Source organism: Primulina tabacum, chromosome 18 (genome assembly GCF_025594145.1).
Source record: "Primulina tabacum isolate GXHZ01 chromosome 18, ASM2559414v2, whole genome shotgun sequence".
Classification (NCBI taxonomy): Eukaryota; Viridiplantae; Streptophyta; class Magnoliopsida; order Lamiales; family Gesneriaceae; genus Primulina; species Primulina tabacum.
In genome coordinates this window covers 25,884,684-25,906,524 of record NC_134567.1, presented here as the reverse complement: position 1 = coordinate 25,906,524, position 21,841 = coordinate 25,884,684, and the positions used below count along the sequence as shown (strand labels likewise).

Sequence of the window (21,841 nt, the reverse complement as noted above, 5' to 3'; positions counted from 1 at the left end):
GATCGAAATAGTCGAACCATTTTGGTGGAAAACCAAACCTAAAAAAAATGATTCCGATATCGAATTATATATTTCTAAAAACAAAAATCGAAAAAACCGAAATAAAAACCCGAACCGACGATGAACACCCCAAGCCAAAAAATGTACAATAGGTCAATAACATGAAAATTCACGTTCATGTATGTAGTTATGTAATTATATTAACGTTTAGACTCGAGGCTACTTGGTCTTGCATAATTAACACATACTTCCACTTGGTTCCAAATCCACACAAGCGGATCGTGGAGTGTGTTAAGCTTCAACATTAGGCTATCATTTACTTCTCATAGATTCCTTTCGTTGGGTTCGAGCCATGGAAATTCAAGGAAATTAAACACCTGTTTTTCAGTTGCAAACTCCAAGCTTGCACTACCTTTGCTTCCCTGCAGGGGATTATAGTATCAGATGTGTATAGTAATGCCTGAACGAATTGTGAAAGGAGCTATGCATCACCAGCTACACCAACAGTTTATCTAGTTCATACCCGTTTGCAACCTGAACTTTGAGTAGCTGTAAACAGACCAGTGTCGTCAAGTCTGAATCCCTTTGTTTCGGCCAATAATCTCAACCTAGATTAAAAAACAAAGGAATTTAAAATAGAGTTAAGGACCACAAAACAGGAGACTTGGCCCAAAATTTTGAAGAAGAAAATGGAGCACACCTTCAGGCTTCAGTGAGCGCATATAATATTTTTTTTAGAAGGGAAGATATAACCATACTTTCCAAATGAGAAAAACAGCACATTTTATTATTTAGCATAACTTGTTCTGAACGAATGAGCACATCTCCTGTTGAGTACATCATTCCCTGTCCATGCTATTAAACCAAATGCATAAATATCTCTGGGAAAAACCTACATAAAAGGATAGCTTCTTTCACATGGAGCACAATTCAAAATTCAAGCAGTATGATACATACTTCACGCCCATTTGTGTGCATATTGGAATGTTTTAGCTCACCCTGTTTTATATGGCTCTATCCACTTCGCCATGACCAAGGACAATATGAAAGGCACATGTATTCAGTTATTTGTGATTAACAAGTGTCGAGACCCTAGTTTGACAAAAATATTGGTATTTTGGAAATGCATTAACACGTGAAATGGATTACAATATATCAACCTTGAAATCTATGCGATGCCGCAGCTCTCGACCTGGATAAGTGCAGAGACCAAAATATGTGTCCACTCCAGAGTCAGTACCCTGTGCCAAGATATCATACAACGTGGAAGTCAAATGAGTAGGGCATATCAGATGAATAATCCAGTCACACAAGCTCAATTTTAAAGCTGCAGGGGGTATGAAAACATAAACAACAACAATCTTCAGAATTTAAAACATTTCAACAGCTGATGCAACTAGAAAAAACAATAACGTACTTTCAGGCCAGCCTTATTGTTTATACGAAATGGTTTAGACGAAATGATGCGAAATGGTAAGTATTCTTGTTTAGAACTATGAAAGTGACAGATTCACTAAAATTACAAATTTCATTTGCACACATAAAAATAAAGGTACTAAGGTCTGCTTCCTTGGAAAAGAGAAACAGGCACGGTCTAGTATCTATACTTTGACAAATCTATAGACAATAAAAATGCAAAGTAGAAGCATTAATTATAACCTCCTCACTATGAACACTAAATACCAGATCTTCTCTTAAGAAATTTTATGCCCTTGAGGCGCCTCACAAATTTTGGAAAAAAGCCCATATGACTGGACAGGAGAAAAGTCAGCTTTCTACAAACAAGTTCTCCAGATTGCAAGGTAGCATATATAATCATATTTATATTTTAAATCGCATGGAGATATAAAAGAGAATGCTTTTCACTTTCTCCAAAATTTGGAGTGGAGCATGGAGATATAAAAGAGAATGCTTTTCTCCAAAATTTGGAGTAGATATTTTATTGAACAAAGAAATAGGTGGTACGACAGAAAGCTTGAGCAACTTAGTCCCATTCCAAAAGTAAATGAAGGAAATTGAACTATCCAAACCAGTATACATATGAAAATCATACCTTTTTCCATCAGGATAAGTGATAATAATGTCCAAATCCCCACAAGAGGCCTTCCCACATCTATATGATCCTCCACAGACAATCTCTACCCGCAGTGCTCTGCCATCAACAAAAGGTGCTTCCTACACTTCTTCCCTTGGTAACCAGGATCGGTACGCAAGTAAATTAAACCCCTATAGTTGATGTATCATAAGGGCTTTGCTTCAAATAATTCTCTGATGGTGCAACTTAAGAACAACTATTGGGCAAAACTAAGTTATGATTGTTGTATACAGGACAAGAAGTAATAAAGAGGCTCTAAACTGTCGCACCTTTTCCACTGAATATAGAGATTCGCAAGCACTCATCTCATCTAAATTACCAGTAGCAATTCCAGAAAATTGACAAGTTTTCCATTTTAAGTTCTAATGGTACAAAGTAGCAGCCTATTGAATTCACGATAAGTTGAGGGGCTAAATGACAAGTTCTCCATTTGCCCCCTTAAAGTACGCCAACTTAAAGGGAAAAAGTATAGAAGTACATCAACTTAAAGGGAAACAAGTTCTAACCCCTGGTGAAATCTCTTCTCCAACTTTTTGCAAAAGATATTCCATTTCTCGAACCTATTGTTTTTACAGGTTAAGACAGGGTATTAAAACATGCATTGCAAATTTTAAAGTAACTGCGAAAAATTTAATTAATCAACCATCGAGGCTCACCTCTTGACGAGGAATTCTAGTCTTGATGTCATCAAAGTATTTTAAACCTATCATCTGGGCATTTGTTAGTGATTCCTCATTCCTCAAGTCATCCAGGGTCATGTGTCCTTTCTCATAAAGTTTACTTGCTGTTGTAGGTCCGATGATCCATACTTCTCCAAATAAGCTGATTGTAATAACCTGAGAAAATTAACAAAATATGGTAAGAAACCTTCATTCTTTGTTTATGGATTGAACCAGAAACTGCCAGGTTTGCGATGATTATATACTATAATAAACTTTGTTACAATCCTCCATGACAATTTTTGTGGAAGAAACGATTACCTGCAACCACCATCTAGTTTGATTAAGAAGATCAAGAATCCAAGGATAACAAGGCCAGAAGTAAAGTTAAAAATAATTGAATTTCTTCTTGTTTTAGTTCCATGAACTTCACCTAGATATACCAAGTCAGGTGCTTTTTAATTGAAAATCCTAATCGGATAACCTCAGTACGATACTGGACAAATGACAGTGCTAGGAGTCCCTTACCTTAGAACCACAGACTCATGAACATTATACAGACAGAAAATCACAAAACTGTAACTCATAAAAATCATCAGAAAGGTTTCAATCTTTTTGGTCTTTCTTTAACATCTTTTAGTTAAAGTAACTCATGAAGCCCAAGAAACAAATTGATAGAGCCCATTGTCTTAAGCCCATAGGATATATGGCAAGCCCATTGTTTAAGAATAATCTAGATGAATCAATCAGTTACAACAGAATTGTATATATCTCTGCTCAATTGTAAATGCACAGTACAGAAGAAATGAAATTCACGTTGCGCATCTCTTTCTTCCTTCTTCTACTTTTCTAATTTGGTATCAGAGCCTTATCCATGGCTGACGCCATCTCCGGGAGTGGAGTTACAACTCACACCTCTGTGAATCCATCAGCCAATACAAGTTTCTTACTCGTGAATCCAGCTAACCAGAAATTCGGTTAAGCTTAACGACGAGAATTTTATTTTGTGGAATCTCCAAGTTCTTGCTGGAATTCGTGGGTTGGGGTTAGAAAATTTCATACTAGAGCACCCTCATGTCCCTCCTAAAGTGGTTCATGGTGAGAACACTGCCGAAGACGTCAACCCCCAGTTCTTTACCTGGAGTAGACAGGATCAACTTTTATTTTCCTTTCTATTGTCTTCCATGTCTGAATCTGTCCAAAGCCAAATGATCGGGTGTGATACGTCCTCCCAACTTTGGGTTTGGGTATCAACATTATTTGCCTCAAGATCAAAAGCTAAGGTGATACAATACAAGCTACAACTGCAGACCATGAAGAAAAGAAATCAAAATATGAAAAATTACCTAAGCAAAATGAAAAAAATTATGGATACTTTAGCTGCTTGTGGTCACTCAATCGGTGAGGATGATCAAATCTTATATGTCCTCGGTGGCATTGGATTGGAATACGACTCTGTTGTCGTTCACATTACTTCAAGAATTGATACTCTAGCATTATCAGAGGTGAATGCTCTTCTGTTAGCTCATGAAGGACGCCTGGAGTCTCATAATATTAACAATGAAACGTTACCTCACTCAGTTAATGCAGCTACTTTTGCTCCTACAAAGAGGACTGATTATTCTTTTTCATCACGAAGCTCCTTTCCTGATTCTTCTTCACCACGAAGCTCATTTCCTCGAGGTCGTGGTCGTGGCAGGAGTATTCGGGGAGGCAAGCGTTTTTGGAACAACAACAATGGCAGACCTGTTTGTCAAATTTGTGGAATCACAGGTCATGTGGCTGGAATATGCTATTACAGATTTGATGCCGAGTATACTGCCAAACCTCCAAGTTCAGCTCGATTCCCTTCATCGGGTCCTTTTTGATCACCACAACAAGGTCAATATCGATCTCCTCAGCCTCCTTATCCATCAGCAGCTATTGCAACTACCACCTCTGAATCTGCAGGAGATGAGTGGTGGTTTCAAGATTCTGGAGCTTCTCACCATGTTACGAATGATCTTGGCAATCTCACACTTGGTTCCGAGTACACTGGCGGTGGTAAGGTTCATATGGGCAATGGTGCAGGTCTGTTTATCTCACATATTGGTGAATCTACATTTGGTTCATCTTCTTTTTCTCGACCTTTCCGTTCGAAAAACCTACTTCATGTTCCTCAAATAACAAAAAATCTTTTAAGCGTTCGCCAATTTACTCGTGATAATAATGTCATGTTTGAGTTTTATCCTTCTTATTGTCTTGTGAAGGATCTAGCCACGCGAGTTGTTCTTCTTCGAGGAATTTTACATGAAGGCTTATACAAGTTCAACCTTGGGCCACCTCATTCTACTGCTGCATCCCAACCTACATGTCTTCACTCTACACTTTCTGACGAGTGCTCCAGTCCTCATTCCTCACATCAGCATTCAATTAAGGCCTATTCAAGTGTTCTAGATCAGTGGCACTATAGATTAGCCCATCCTCCTCTTTCTACTGTTAAGCAAATTCTATCAAATTGTAATTTTCGTTTTCCAAGAAATGAACGTATGCATTTATGCGAAGCTTGTGAACTTGGCAAAAGTCATAAACTCCGGTTTCCATCTTCTCATACAAAATTCTCCGAACCACTTGAACTCATTTTTGCAGATGTTTGGGGTCCTGCCCACACCACTTCTCGAAATGGTTTCAAGTATTATATAAGCTTTGTTGATGCTTTTAGCCGTTTCACCTGTATCTACTTTCTTAAATTAAAATCGGAAGTTGTTCAAGTGTTTGCACACTTCAAAACTCATGTTGAACTTCAACTCAACAAACAAATCAAAGCCTTTCAGTCTGATTGGGGTGGGGAAATTCAAGCTATGAGTTCCTTCCTTCAAACCAATGGAATAAAGCATCGTGTCTCTTGGGAAATAATGGATTTTTAGAACAATTCTCTAAATCTCCCATTCCAAAGAAAATTGAGAATATAACTATTCTCGATTTATCAGAAGAAATGTTTCATGTCTGTTCGGAAGAATTAGACATACAAACATTGTTCAATAATATCTGTTCTGAGAACCCTCAGGATAAGATAAAGAAGAGAAAGAAGTTCATTGCTTCAATACAAGCAAATGAACCAAACAAAACATTCCGAGTTGCACCTCGAAGATGCAATATGGAAGACGTCAAGATCTTTGAACAAGAGATCAAAGAATTGCTAGAACTACAAATCATAGTTCCAAGCAAAAGCCAACATTCTTCGCCGGCATTCTATGTCACGAAGAAAGACACAACTAAGAAAAGGATGGTAATTGATTACCGCCTTATCAATCAAAATACATTTATGGATGGGTATTACATCCCTAACAAAAATGACTTGCTATCCTATATAGGAGGCATGAAATACTTCAGTAGTCTCGACTGTAAGTCAGGCTTCTGGCAAATTCAGCTTGATGAGGAATCTCAACTCCTCACAGCATTCAGTTGTCCCAAGGACAATTTCAATGGGCCGTATTACCATTCGGTCTAAAACAAGCTCCAGGTATCTTTCAAAGATACATGGATGAAACATTTAAGAATCATGTAAACATTTGCTGTGTTTACATTGATGATATTCTAGTGTATTCAAAAACACTGGAACAACACTACAAGGATTTAACATTCGTGTCGAATCTATGTCATAAAGATGGGATAATCTTGTCTTCAAGAAAAGCCCAGCTGATCAAGACCCGAATTAATTATTTAGGTCTAGAAATTGAAAATGGGAAGCATTGCCTTCAACCACATGTGTTGAAGAAAATACATGATTTCCCGAATGAATAACTGATAGGTCTCAACTTAGAAGATTTCTAGGTTTGTTAACCTATGCAGGAGATTATATCCGGAAACTATCAGAAATCAGAAAACCTCTTCAGGTTAAACTGAAAGAAGATGTTTCTTGGACTTGGACTAGTGCAGACACTAACTATGTCAGCACAATTAAACGGAAAGTAATTTCCGATCTCCCATTATTATATTTTCCGTCAATGGATGATATAATAATAATTGAAACTGATGCTTCAGACATGTACTGGGGTGCATGCTTGAAAGCCTACCAAAGACATAAGACATTGCAAGAAATTGCAAAGTCTGATAAACGGGAAGATGAACATCTTTGCCGTTATACCAGTGGAACATTCAATTCAGCAGAATTGAATTACCACAGCAATGAAAAGGAATTATTGGCCTTGATAAGGACAATAAGATCCTATGAGATCTATCTGATTCCTAAACCATTTCTGGTAAGGACAGATAATAATAATCTAACCTACTTTAGGAACAAACCTTTAAACAGGAAAACAGGTCCTAATGCAGGTAGATTAATTAGATGGCAGTTAGAAATTAACAGCTATCAATTCGAAATCCAATACATCAAAGGAAATGAAAACTTCCTTCCTGATGCATTAACTAGGGAATTACATCCCAAGCATATGATATCCGTAGTCACGGAATATGAAAAGACTGGTTAAAACCAGCATAATGTATTCTTTGAATACCACAACGAATATATGGTTGTGCCATATATCGGAAAAATGTCTATATGGCCTAAATAACTCGCTTGTGCGACTATAACGTCATGAAATGTGTTTTGTGGACACATTAGACGGCTTACATATATTCATCAGGCATGATGTTAAAACATGTGCACGTTTGGTCATATCGTAAATGACACAAAATTATTTCTCTAATATTTGTTATTCTTAGCAGATGGAGAAACTACAAGAAGAACTTGAACAAGTTCAAGATGAAATTGCAGTCCTGCAATTACGAGAAAAACAGTTAATCAAAAGGATTAACAAAATGAGAAATCTGAATGGCCCACTGGACCATCCAGAAGAAAAAGAAGGGGAGAAAGACCCTAAAAATTTAAAGGCCCAAAATGAGATTTTAGTCTCGGCCCAAAATGAAGAGGCTATTAAGCCCAATATTGAAAAGGCTAAAGAAAAACAGCCTAAAAATAAAGAGGTCATAAAGGCCCATAAAGAAGAGGCTATTAAGCCCAAATTTGAAGAAGATGAAAGAGCTAAGCCCACATTCGCCCAAGCCCTTTCATTCAAAAGAAATCCAGGCCTTAGAACCCTCAGACCTCTAAGACCTCAACAAAAATCCAAATTAATTGAATCCTTGAAACCAGAAGAAAAATGGATCCAATATTTGGAAGTCATGAACTGGCTTAGAACTATAAGTCCAGAACAAGAGAATTGGTTGCAAACCAATGACACAGGATTTTCTCGAGCCTATCTCTTACCAGGTAGTCCACCCGACAAAGTCCAGAACCTATTCGAAAAAGGCCTGATCCAGAAATTGATTCTAGGCCCAGAACTTAAGGAGATTGAATACCTACCCATGGGATTAAAATCCACAATCCGAAACTATAAGCAGGTAGTGTTCGGAAGGAAATAGGGTTCAACCCAATTAGAACTTAGGTTCACATCAACCATACCAGATTGGGATGGTAGGAAATATTATGAGAGCTATCAGCTGATAAGCCTCTCAAGAGCAAGTCACCTAACAATTCGACCAACACCAGGAAGGAACCAATAAGTGACAAAGACCTAGATAATATCCGGGTCCAATCTATTTTACAGTTATTAACAAAAACTAGTAAAATAGATTAAATAAGTAATATCAAGGTTAATTATGCCACGGAAAGGTATATATTAACCACTGGATATAAGAAGAAAACATCTGTTGAAGTACTACAACAGATACAAAAATATGATAATAAATTCTATGAAGGAAGAGCAGATTACTCAGCCCGAACACGACATGAGTTATGCAGGACCTTCAAGAAACAAATGGAAATTCACAATTGCCCAATTTGTGAATTACCAAGCCCATCTACGGCCCAAGTAGAAGATACAAAAGAATCTTCCAGCTCATCAAGCCAGGAAGAAAAACACTCGGTTTTGTGGTCCAAACAAGCCGAAGAAGACCAAGAAGATAGCATGTAGAGTCTAGGTCTTGATTCGGGTAGTGGTCCCGGTTAACCCACTTGTATCTTGTTTTCCGTAGAGTCATGTGCAAGATGCCCTTCACTCACTACTGTCCAAAAGACAGAAAAGCTGAGGCATCTTTTCTTTTCATAATGGTAGGTCCCAAAACCTCCATTATTTTTGGTACCGGTTACCCAGGTCACCTTGACTTGTAACCCCGATTACCTTTTTCTTGAGGTTTTCAAGTCTATATATTAGACACCTCATTTCATTTCACGGCAGACAGAATTTTAGTTCTGATCTCACCATAGAGACAGACGCTCTGAATGTCAAGAGTCTGTAACAAGGCCTTTGGCCAATTTCAATAAAAGCCTTCGGGCAAATTAATTATTTCCATCAGTGGAATAATCATGAGTGTTGAGTAGAACACAAGCCGCCGAATATAAACTGTATTGTATACAGGAATCAAGGAAGAAAAGGCCGAAGTCCGAAGCAACTCTGGAGTCCGTTGGGTGAGTATCAGGAGGAGAAAACCGTAGGATTGAGCTCTGCTGAAGAACAAGGTAATATGTTTCTTCCATGGATTTGTTATACATACATGTTTATATTCACATGCATAAAACAAAAATGATTTTTGAAAAGATCATACGAAACCGGGAGGATCTGAAAACGAGATCCCAAAAGCTCCCTTGAGGGGTAAGTATGAACATAAAAGACTAAAAACCTTTTATGAAAAATTATATGAAGTATATCGGCTGGACGTGCTCACCTGCCGTAATCCCACTTCAAGTGGAAGAATTACATTGGCGACAGAGTTTACCGATGCCACGTACAACATATAATATGAATGAGATTTTATCTTTTTCATATACATATGAAATGCATATTAGACCTCATTTAATAAATGACGGTAGATATATGTTTAAAACTATTATAAACTTAGAAAATAATATTTCTTTGTTTATATTTGAAGCATGTCAACAATATAAAATTGTTGTAAAATATAACTGGTCAGATATCCCCGATGATATTTTGTACCTACAAAAATGTTGCACTTAAATAAACTTTGTTTGTTTAATAACAACATAAAGATTGTTCAAAAGAATAGATCTATAAAAAGATTTTATCCTGAACAAAAATCGATTAGGTTTATAATTAAACCTAAGAAAGAATTCATCTGTTTAGATGAAGAGTTTGTCAGGGTTTTATCTGATGAAATAGCCATACAAATGTATGAGCAAAACAAACCGATCACTGAATCTGTTTCCAATTCCGCATGGGAAATTAATTCTGCTGAGAGTTCTAACCCGCTTTCAGATTTGGTATCAGAGCCATGTTTAGAAATAAACTTGGAAAATTCCGAACCATGTTTAGCTATAAACACGGTTAAACAAGTAATAACAACCAATCATTGTTATTACAAAGATGGAACTAAAAAGAAAGATATACACAAACATCGTGTATATAAAACAAAATGTTACGATGAAAATCATAACATAAAAATTTGTCTATCTAAAACAAAAGATAGAAAGAAAAGAAATTTGACAAAATACAAATGTCAAAAATAACTGTAGTCCACTACAGAAATAACAATAACAAAATTGTCTCGGAATCAATGAGACATAATATGAACTTAAGAGAACATTATAAACTTTCAGTTTATAGTTTGTACTCTAAGAACATCGATCTTAGTATTGATGTACAAAGAGAGATTATTAAATCCCATAAAAAGGATTTAGAAAATCTCAGAAATTTCCAAGACATTATAGATGCAAGAGAAATGCTCTATGATGCAAAGGAAAGATTAAACAGATTAGAAAGACGAAGGTCTTCTATGATCTGTTAATGACAGAAGTCCAATCAACTTCTGCGAATAATCTTCAGATTGAAGAATCTGAGGAAAATCAGGAATACAACTTAAACCTTGTATTCAATCAACAAAAGTTTGCCGAAATCCAGAAAACTAAGTTTTCAGGAAAAGAGCAACTTATCAATCAACCTGGAATATTAAGCAAGATTTCTAATCTACTTAATCCCAGAAAACATTTAATCTACATATCAATCCGAACAAAGGAACGATCATGTAAGATAAATAATACTCAGAAACAAAATTCATTAAAATTATTAACATCGGAAGATATTAATATAATAATGAATAAAGCTTCTGAAAAAGAGAAGAATGAACTAAAATACGTCCATATTGGAGGTATTGAAGTAATCATTCAAGCTCATTTCCGAGAAGGAATTGATAGTCCAATTGAGATTATAATTCGTGATAAACGAATTAGAAATCGAGAAGACTCAATACTCGGAAAAATCATGGGTAACTTATGTTACCAAAAGATTAAGTTCTGTGTTTATCCACAGTTCAACATATCGATGTTCGATAAGAACATCAATGACGTAATAACATTAGAATATGTTTTTTACAGACACGATCTAATGTATCAAGGAAACCATCCTATCAACATAAATTATGTTGTAGGCTTGGCCTTGAGTAATAATTCCCAAACAGGAATTCATTCTACGAAACCTCATGTTTCAGTAGAAAGAATGTTTGAGAATATTACAAGAATTGAACATCCTCATAAGGAGTTCATTGATGAAATAGATGAAAGACTCCCTTGGAGATCTGATTCTATGAGATTGACCGTACCACGATCAATCCCAACTTTGGAAGATGGGATGAATATCCCGATCCAAAGGTTTCACAATCCAGAGTTGGGATTGATCGTGGTACGGTCAATCTCATAGAATCAGATCTCCAAGGGAGTCTTTCATCTATTTCATCAATGAACTCCTTATGTGAATAGTAGATCTACCTTTAGTAAGAACTACGTATTCATCATATTGAATAAATGGTAAATATGAACTTAGGAAGTTATTTCCCAAAATCATGTCTATACCACTGTTTAACTGATAAATTACCGGAATGGTAAATTTACAGTCTTCAATTGTAACAATTAAATTGTTAACAATTTTGTTCATGGAAATAGTTGAACCATTTCCAATTTTTGCATTCACAGAATTAGGAGAAGTCGTCCATAATTCTGTTGGAATTACATGTTCACTTGCAATACAGAGGCTAGCTCCTGTATCTATGTGAGCATGTAAGTGATATGATTTATATTTAGGTACACTGAGCAATACCTTAATATAAATACTATTTGGATTGGTGATATTGAAGATAATATCACTCATCCGAATCCGAAGTTTCATTTGAATTTGAACATTCAGATAATTCTTCTTCTGAACTTTGTTCCTCTGAACTGGAGCAATCAGATGAACAAAGGACATAAATGTTTTCTTCTTCGTCTGAAGAAGTATAACATTCGATTGGGTAAAAACCCATTTTATTGAATTCTTCTAACATTCTAACTTTGTTAAAATGTTTAGAATTTCTTTGTTCTCTTATGGGGCATTCATTTGCGTAATGTCCCTCTTCATTACAGATCCAACATATGCAATTTTTACCTTTGCCCTTTGGGGAACTTTGGGCAAATTCTTTTAGGATTCTTTCGTAATGTCCCTTTGGGCAAATTCTTTCGTAATGTCCCTCTTCATTACAGATCCAACATCTGCAATTTTTACCTTTGCCCTTTGGGCAAATTCTTTTAGGATTCTTTTTAAAGAATTTCCTTTTATTTGACTTCTTATAATAAGTTTTCTTATTATAAGCTTTGCGTTTGAAAGGTCGGAACCTTTTCTTAATATACTTAGGATTTTTATATTTCCTCCTAGTATATTTCTTTTTCTTGTAATACGGCTTTTTACATCCGTATTCTTTAACTGTGAAATCAAGTTTATCACAACAAAGTGATCTCTCAGCTTTGTATGCTTTCTTGATTTTCTTATGAGTTCTATAGGAATTGCATTCCTTAGTAATCTTGTCTTTTATCCATCTTATGCATCCTCCTAATGTAGCAGGATAAGTGGATTGACTGTATTGATTCTTTGAGTTAATACCAAGGTGTGGTATTTTGTCAAAGATCAACATCCTATAGACTTCACGTTTGTTGAAGTCTGGAATGGCATACTAATTTGTTTCGTAATCACACAGGAATTCCTGGAGATCACATAAATTACATAGCTTCATATTATTCAAGGTAAATTCTGCTCGATTTACCTGAATACTGGCCATTTGTTCGTTGGCCTGAATGGTTGTCATACCAAGAAATTCTTGATATAACGCTTCTAGGAATAAGTCGAAGTAGACTTTTCCTGTCAGTTGTGGTGGTAAATTAGGAACGATTAATTTACCTCCCCAATCCTGAACTCTACCGATAAGTTTTGACACTATCAGTGCATGAGTTAAGGTTCGTATGTTATCACCTTGGTCAAGCATAGGTGTTAACTGAATTTGAGCTGACATTTCGTTAGCCCATCTGTCAATCTTCAATTTCCTTTCACTTAAGGATTCGCATCCTAATTCGAGGTAATTTGAATTGACTATATTGGAAGTTTTAGATTCACGTAAAGTGTCTCTAAAATCCTTCATCGGAGGTGGTCTCGATGGTATCGAGGTTTCACCTTCATCTTTCATCATTCGGAAATTCAAAGTGATTGGCTTTGAATCATCGTCTGATGTTTCTGAGATATCAGTATAGTTTTCTATCATATTGATAGTTTCTTCTACTGATAATCCTTTGACTAGATCGTTTAAACGATCCAGATTTCTAGTATTCATAAACTCTTCGAGTTTATTGATACTTATGTTGTCCATACATGAATGGATTATTATAACCCATGTTCTGCCAATTGGAGAACTTCGGTTTTTCTTCTTGGTAAGGATCATCAAAGGGAGTGATTGGCTTCCTTTGTTTTGGCTCTTCAGCAGCCTTTCCTTTACCATTCTATTTATTTAATGCCTGTAATATTTCTTTATTACAGTCACATTTCTTTTGATTTTCAATAATTGAAACAGTAGCCATTTCAATATATTGTTTTATGTTAGCTTCTAGAAGCTTAATTTGTTTCTCAAGTTCTTCGAGCTTATTTTCAATCTTGGTGATTGATCCAGCACTCATGTTAATGCTGCAAGGATTTTATCAACCTTTGATTGAATTTCTTGTAAGTCAACATGTCTTGACTTATTTTGATTTTCAAGGATTTGTTCTATTAAAGATTTTAATCCTTGTTGTTTACTTAACTCTTCGTTAAGTTGATTAATCTTTGATTCTATTTTATTAATAAAATCATTGATTGTTTTGTTGGTAGAATTTTCATTCTTACCTTCTGTTATTAAGGTTTTGATTTCCTTAATTAATTCTTGATGCTTGTTTTGATTACGAGCATCTTCTTTGATCATTAATTCCCCTAACATTGCATTTGCGTTGTTAAGTAAATTAATGCATCTGGATATGTCAGTGCCAATCTTTCCAGTTGGACTGACCGTGTAAAGGTATTCTTTACCTTTACTCTTCTCATCTCTGAATTTCAAATTCTTGATTCCAGAGTTGTAATAGTGAGGATGCTCTTTGTGAGTCATCCTAACTTATTGCATGCTTGATTGTAAGCATGTTCTGATTGAGTTCATTCATTTTCTGAATGATCTCTTCGTTGTTAAGGCTACTAGTTCCTGATGAACTTAATGACCTCTGATTATTATGTCCAGTAGCAATTCTGGTCATAATTGGGCTTCGAAGCAAAACGGGGTTGTTGAACGAAAACATCGGTACATTGTTGACACCGGACTTTCTCTTTTAGCTCATGCATCAATGCCTTTATACTTTTGGGATGATGCATTTTCTACAGCAGTCTATCTTATAAATAGATTACCTACTGTAGCTCTTCAAGGAAATATTCCCATCCAATATCTGATCAAAAAGCCACCAGATTATTCTCATCTTAAAACATTCGGATGTCTTTGTTTTCCATGTCTCCATGATTATAATACTCACAAACTTGACTTCCGCTCAAAGGTTACAAATGCATTAGTGCCACTTGTCGTGTCTTCATTTCTAGACATGTTAAATTTCATGAACAACGCTTTCCCTTTCTTCAAGTCCCATGTTGTGTCTAGTTCCACAGTCACACCTCAATCTTCTCTTTACTTACCAAAAGTTCCTGCATCTACATCTGTTTTTCCTTCACATTCCATGACTCCACCTGTCATCGCCTCAGCTACTCCTTATCCTCCACAATCGACCGATACACCTACTGTATCATCTTCTACATCTCTTCAATCACAGTCAGTCCCTACATCAAATGATACACTCTCCCTATCTCCTTCGCCTACTCTCACAGCTCTTGTGTCTCCCATATTGAATTTTCATCCAATGGTTACTCGCTCCAAGGACGGGATTTTTAAGCCCAAGGTTAATCTATCTTTGCATTCTAATATTTGGGAACCATCTTCTTTCCAGGAAGCAAGCACACATCCTGAATGGTGCAAAGCTATGGAAGCTGAATATCAAGCCTTGATGCAAAACAACAGCTGGACCCTTGTTGAAGCAAACTCTAACATGCCCATCATTGGCTGTAAATGGGTTTTCAAACTATAAACTAATCCTGATGGTTCCATCGCTAGGCACAAAGCCCGTCTTGTCGCTAAGGGATATTCTCAGACTCCGGGGCTTGATTATACAGAAACATTCAGCCCAGTTGTGAAGCCCACAACCATTCGACTTGTTCTCTCTGCGGCCGTTGCTAAAGATTGGAGAATTCAACAAATTGACGTCAATAATGCTTTTCTCAATGGCAGACTTACTGAGCTTGTGTATATGCGTCAGCCCCCATGTTTTGAAGCTCCGAACAACAACAATTCTCTTGTGTGCAAACTGAATAAAGCCATATATGGTCTCAAGCAAGCCCCGAGAGCTTGGTTTGCACGGCTCTGTCATACTCTCAAGCTTATGGGCTTTGTTGAATCCAAAGTTGATGCCTCCTTATTTGTTCAAACTCATGTTGATTTTGTCATTTATGTTTTAGTATATGTTGATGACATTTTAATCACAGGAAGTGATAATGCTCGGGTTCGATCACTCATTTCAGCCTTAAACAATCAGTTTTCCCTTAAAGATTTGGGAGATGTGAATTATTTTTTAGGCATTGAGGTTTGTCGTTCAGTGGATAAATCAATGGTTCTTACTCAAACCAAGTATGTGCAGAATCTGCTTCTTCGCACCAAGATGAACAATGCCAAAGCCTTGCCAACTCCGATGACTTCAGGCCTTCGATTATCTTGTAAAGATGGGGATCCATTTCCTGACAGTACACTTTACCGGAGTACAGTAGGAGCTCTTCAATATCTAACCATTACCAGACCTGACATTGCATTTAGTGTCAACAAAGTCTGTCAGTTTATGCATGCTCCCACATATTCTCATTGGAAGGCGGTCAAGCGTATTTTGCGTTACTTAAGTGGCACTCTTGGCTTTGGTATTCGTCTACATCATAGTTCTGCATTTACCCTTCATGGTTTCTGTGATGCCGATTGGGGTAGTGACCCTGATGATCGTCGCTCCACGTCTGGTTTTTGCTGGTTCTTTGGGTCCTCCTCTATTTCTTGGAGCTCCAAGAAGCAACCTATTGTATCCAGGTCTAGCACTGAAGCGGAATACAGAAGTGTTGCAAATGCCACATCCGAGTTGTTGTGGATTCAATCCCTTCTCTCTGAACTGCACATTGCTGTCTCAAATCCACCTATTCTATGGTGTGACAATCTCAGCACCATTGCACTCACTGCTAATCCAGTTTTACATGCAAGAACTAAACACCTGGAGCTTGATCTTCACTTCGTTCGTGAGAAAGTTTTGGCCAAACAACTTTCAGTACGTCATGTTCCTTCGACTGATCAACTTGTAGACGTACTTACTAAACCATTGTCTACAATGATGTTTCATCGACTTCGGTTCAAACTTAGCGTGGTTCCTCATCTCCTGCTAAGCTTGAGGGGGCCAGTTAAAGTAACTCATGAAGCCCAAGAAACAAATTGATAGAGCCCATTGTCTTAAGCCCATAGGATATATGGCAATCCCATTGTTTAAGAATAATCTAGATGAATCAATCAGTTACAACAGAATTGTATATATCTTTGCTCAATTATAAATGCACAGTACAGAAGAAATGAAATTCACGTTGCGCATCTCTTTCTTCCTTCTTCTACTTTTCTAATTCTTTTACCCTTAGGAATTATCAATTCACCTAAATGATAGGGCGTAACCAGGAAAGTTTTAACTGGAGGGAAATATTTACATCTCATGAAGTAATCATTACATCTCTTATTTTTTATAACTAAACTAAAAATAATAAACAATGAACTAAAAAAATACATATTTCAGTAGGAAGCTTGGTAACTTGAATCTTGATTCTTGATTCTTGTGTTATTTAGTTCCAGGATTATACATACATATATTTTGTTTTTTAGTATTCTAGGTTAGATTCTAAACTCAGAATCAACATGCATATTTGTAGGTTTGACTTGTTTTTCTTTTTCCACCAACTCTAAGTAACCTAACCTGGACAGAATATTAATGTTTGAGGCTGAACTTTTAAAATCTCTTGGGCCAAAGATCATCTGGGAAAAATACTCACTTATGTCCTTATTATAGATCCGCCTCTGCCTAAATTCATAACGGCTCGTAACCATTCCAAGTGGTTTCACATCCACGTGTCTTTCCATTTGGAATAATAAATCCATATCAAGCATCAAAATGGCAAAACAAAACTACAATTCAGAATCAACAAAAAGTCACATTGTGTTGACAGACTGGTAGTTTCAGCAAAAAAATTTGGCTTCAAAAACAACACAACACCTTTTCATCCTTCTCGAAGTGCTCCAACTTGGATAGCCTTCCAGTGTTTACTATTGCCTGAATCTGGGACCTCCATCACCAAGCAGGGTGATGACCCAATATAACCCGGATAGTGTTCCATAAAATGCAGATAAAAGATGGCTGGAGAAATAATAGTGAATTGAAGGCATCCAAAACCTGATGCTATAACTACTTTCTTACATGATCCTGCAATGACTTTCCAATCTCAGGTTGGTGTTTGACCTGGTCTGCACTTTCGATTCTAAAAGGTAGCTTTTCAATGACTGGGACAGCTTTGTAATAGCTAAAAGACCTCCTATCATCACCCAGGGCTATCATTAAGATAAAGCAACATCAGCCTTCAAATTCTCAATATCCAAAAATCCAAAAACTAATAAAACATATGATATGCTGAACAAGTTTTCGCCTCTGTAAATGTCGACGAGCTTCTCAAATATATCAGTTATATTCCTGTTCAAATCTGGAGGATCGTAAAGCGGTGATGCTTTGGATGATGAGACCTGCAAAAATTAATGTGCAATCCATTTCAAAACAGATTACTCAGTACACAAACAGTGACATAATATAAGTTCTACAAACAGCATAGCTTGTACATGGGAAAGGTCTGGTATTTGTTTGGCTGATTTTTTTGAAAAAAAAAAAGAATATACTTTTTGTCGGTAATTTCTTTAAAAAATTCGATAAAAAATTTAAAATATTATATTTTGCCCATCAGAAAATATTATTTAAATATTGCAAGTGAGTGTTGCCCTAGATACATCGATAGCAAAACTAAGATACATAAGCATTGCACGATTTTATTCAATTCAGATGTAGAAAATGTCATGATCTTACATATCTACTTTGATCATAATCAGTTGGACTTGTCACTTCTGAGCTTAGAGAGTGTGAGTAACCAGGTGAACCACTGGCAATATCCGATTTGGAAGAATGACGATGGGCATTTTCTGAAACTTCATTGCTTTCTTCTGACCCAACAGATGTTTTAAGCTTCTTCTGTTGAGAGGGATTGTACTCTCTTAAAGGACTTAACTTTGTACGATTTTCCTCGTGATTGTTGCTTCTAGCATCTCCCCCCATACCAGCAGATAGAATGTATGAATATTCTGGAACTTTTTCTCCTATTCTGAAGCTGTCCTCTAGCCACTGGTAGTTGACTACTTTCTGTCACGAGTTTAAATCATAAATAACACAACACATTAGAATCTTCTACTCCAGTTACAAATAACAAATCCTGAAATCATGCGATAAAAAATCATCATGCAGTACTTGGATCATAAAGATTTTGAAATTCTTAGTTTTCAATTTTCATTCATCACTTAAAAAATAAAAAAAGCTTCCAAAGTAATGAAAACATAGATTAAAGCGCATCACAAACCCCATCATCCAAACACAACCTCAAGGTTTTGTTATCCCCATTATAGCAATATCCACAACGACTGACTAGCATCGCCTCAATAGAGCCAACAAACTTTATGCATTTACATGAAAATGAAACATATCTCACGATTGTAAAAAAGTTCAAAGTAGTGCGTTTATTCAGCAAAATTCCCAAGGGGATCATAAAATTAGGAATCTGAGTCAAAACACACAGCATAACCACATTCCACAATAAATCGAGTACAAACAAAACCAACACCACACAATTGACAGGTCAAATACCAGCAATTTCTGAACCTCGTATTTGCACTACATTTTCGAATCTCGTAACCTGAAATTTTTAATTGAATTAAAACCTTAATCTTTAAGTTATCACCAAAACCGCTCAGGTTTAAAACTAAATTCACCCCTAAGACACTCAAACTAAATTAACCATTTATCTCAGCCACTTAGCTCTGTTCCAATTTTTTTGAAAAATAAATAAGCATACTCACTCCTTCAAACCGGTTTAATCTTTACTGGTCGATTTTCCTGCAAAGAGAATTGAAATCCGCAGAAAAAATGTGCGTAACTTTTTTGGATAAACGAGCCTCGATATGGACATATACATCATTTCCAACCGCAAATGAATCGAGCAAACAACCTGCAGTTGACCAGCTTTTTCTCCGGTTTCGATGAGGAAGGCAACCACACGAAACTGTTTTCTTTCTTTCTTTTTTAATAAAAAGTCGAAAATAACTTCTTATTTTAAAAAAAATATTGTGTTAAACGGTCTCACGTGTCATATTTTGTGAGACAGATCTCTTATTTGGGTCATTCAAAAAAAATATTACTTTTATACTAAGAGTATTACTTTTTATTGTGAATATTGGTAGGATTGATCCGTCTCACAGATAAATATTTGTGAGACTGTCTCACAAAAGACATATTCAAAATTATTGCATACACGTCTTAAAATAAAATCCTTCAATTCAAATATGGAAATAAAATTCTTGATTTTATATTAAAATGTATTTAAGTGGGGTGTATTCAATTCAGAGTTTTGATGACTTTTAATGAGTTTTTCAAATGATAGACTTTTATGTATTTGATTGATTTTTATTGACTTTTACAGAATCTCACAGATTTATAAACAGATTTATGTGGATTCGTGTAGACTTTTTTGCAAGATTTTTATAGACTTTTGTGAATTTTTTTTATAGAATTTTATAAATTTTGTATTTAATTATAAAATATTATTTTTTATTAATTTCTTTGAACCAATAATTAATTGACATATGTAACATACTCAGTTTGAAATAGTTTTTCAGTATTTATATTAATAAATAAATTTATTTATTTAAAAGTTAAATAATGTAATATTTACATGTGTATATATGTGGGTTTGTATGCATGTTTGTAAATTTTTTAAAATACATCAATTGATTAATCTGTAATCTTATTTTTGAATTGATAATATACATGTGAAAAAAATATTATTTAGCATTGTGTGGATATAATTTTGTATAAAAATATCTTAGCTTACATATATTAATTAAACATGCTAAAAAATTTTAAAAATAATGGTTTTTATGAGGTTGTTCAATTATTATACTATGATCATAGTATGAGTGCGGTTGAGCAATTTAGCCCCCATCGTCTACTGGTTTAGGATAATCAAGCGACATTTTTTTTTTGGATCATCTTTTATTATTATTGAATATTACATTAATTTGTATAAATTATAAATTAAAAATCACAAAAGCAATTTTAAAATTCAACATTTCCTATGATATTTAAATAAAAAATTATTAAATATACAATTAGCCAAAGAATGAAAAATTTGAAAAGGAAAGATGAAAATATTTACAGAGATACACTTTGAAAATTTGAGATAGTGATATAAATAGATGAAAGGAGAGAAGATAAGAAGAGATGTGATGTGAAATGACATAGAAAGAAATAAATAGCTTGTGTATTAGATAGAAGTTTTAAAAATCCATCCAAATCTTTGATTGAACTAAATACAATTTTTAACAATTTATAGTTGTACCTTAGGCTTTAATATTTGTATGTTAATGAATTCCATGAATTTATTAAAAGTCTATTGAAAATTTGAATACCTATAGACTTTTATAGAGTTTTTAAAAGTCAATGTATATCAGAGTTTTATTGTTTAAATGAAGTATAATAATGTTGAAATTATCTATTATCTTTTCAATTAAAATTTTGTGTTTGAATTTTATTTTATCGTGTTTTCTTTATTGAACAATAAGCAAATAAATCATAAATATTCCAAACTCTAATTAAAATTTATAGGTTTCTTTAAATCCACTCTAGCTTATATGATAAACTAATATTTAACCCGTGCGATGCACGGGATTATATTATTAAAAATTAGTGAAAAATGAATAAATATTTAAATTGAAAAAGATAATATAATTATAAAAAATAAAACTATTTTTTTCGCTTTTTTTAAAAAATTTCTTAAATACAATGAATGTCGATTAATTTTTTTGACTAAGAATCAATATCATAAATCAAAATTTTAGATTGTGTTAGCATAAGGCAATGACATTATGCTTATCATGTTTAGTGTATTGATGTCGGCCACCAATCTTAATACATATTTACTTTTTTAATTTTCGAGAATTTATATATCATTATTTTTTAACATGTGATAAAAAAAATATTTTTAAATCGCATTCAATAAATTAATGAGAAATAATTTTTAAAAAATTCAGTAATTTCGTCTAAATCCACATTCACAAACAATTTTATGACATGACACGTGTTTGACACATTTGAATGATAATAATAATTGTTTCATCAATATCTTTAACCAAATGGGTTGTGATTTTATTTACAAAATATCTTCATAATATACACAACAGCCTATTATTCTGAAAGAAAAATTAAATATGTGATTCTAAGTAAATTATGGATAAATTAGAAAAGTTATTTAATTCACATTTATTATGTATTCCAAAACAATGTCAATAATTTTATAATGTG

At 34.8% G+C, this 21,841-nt stretch overlaps 1 pseudogene; it reads right to left on the bottom strand.

Moving 5' to 3' along the window:
- Nucleotides 1–120: 120 nt before the first annotated feature.
- Nucleotides 121–19,632, bottom strand: LOC142532420 (DNA polymerase lambda-like; annotated as a pseudogene).
- Nucleotides 19,633–21,841: the final 2,209 nt, after the last annotated feature.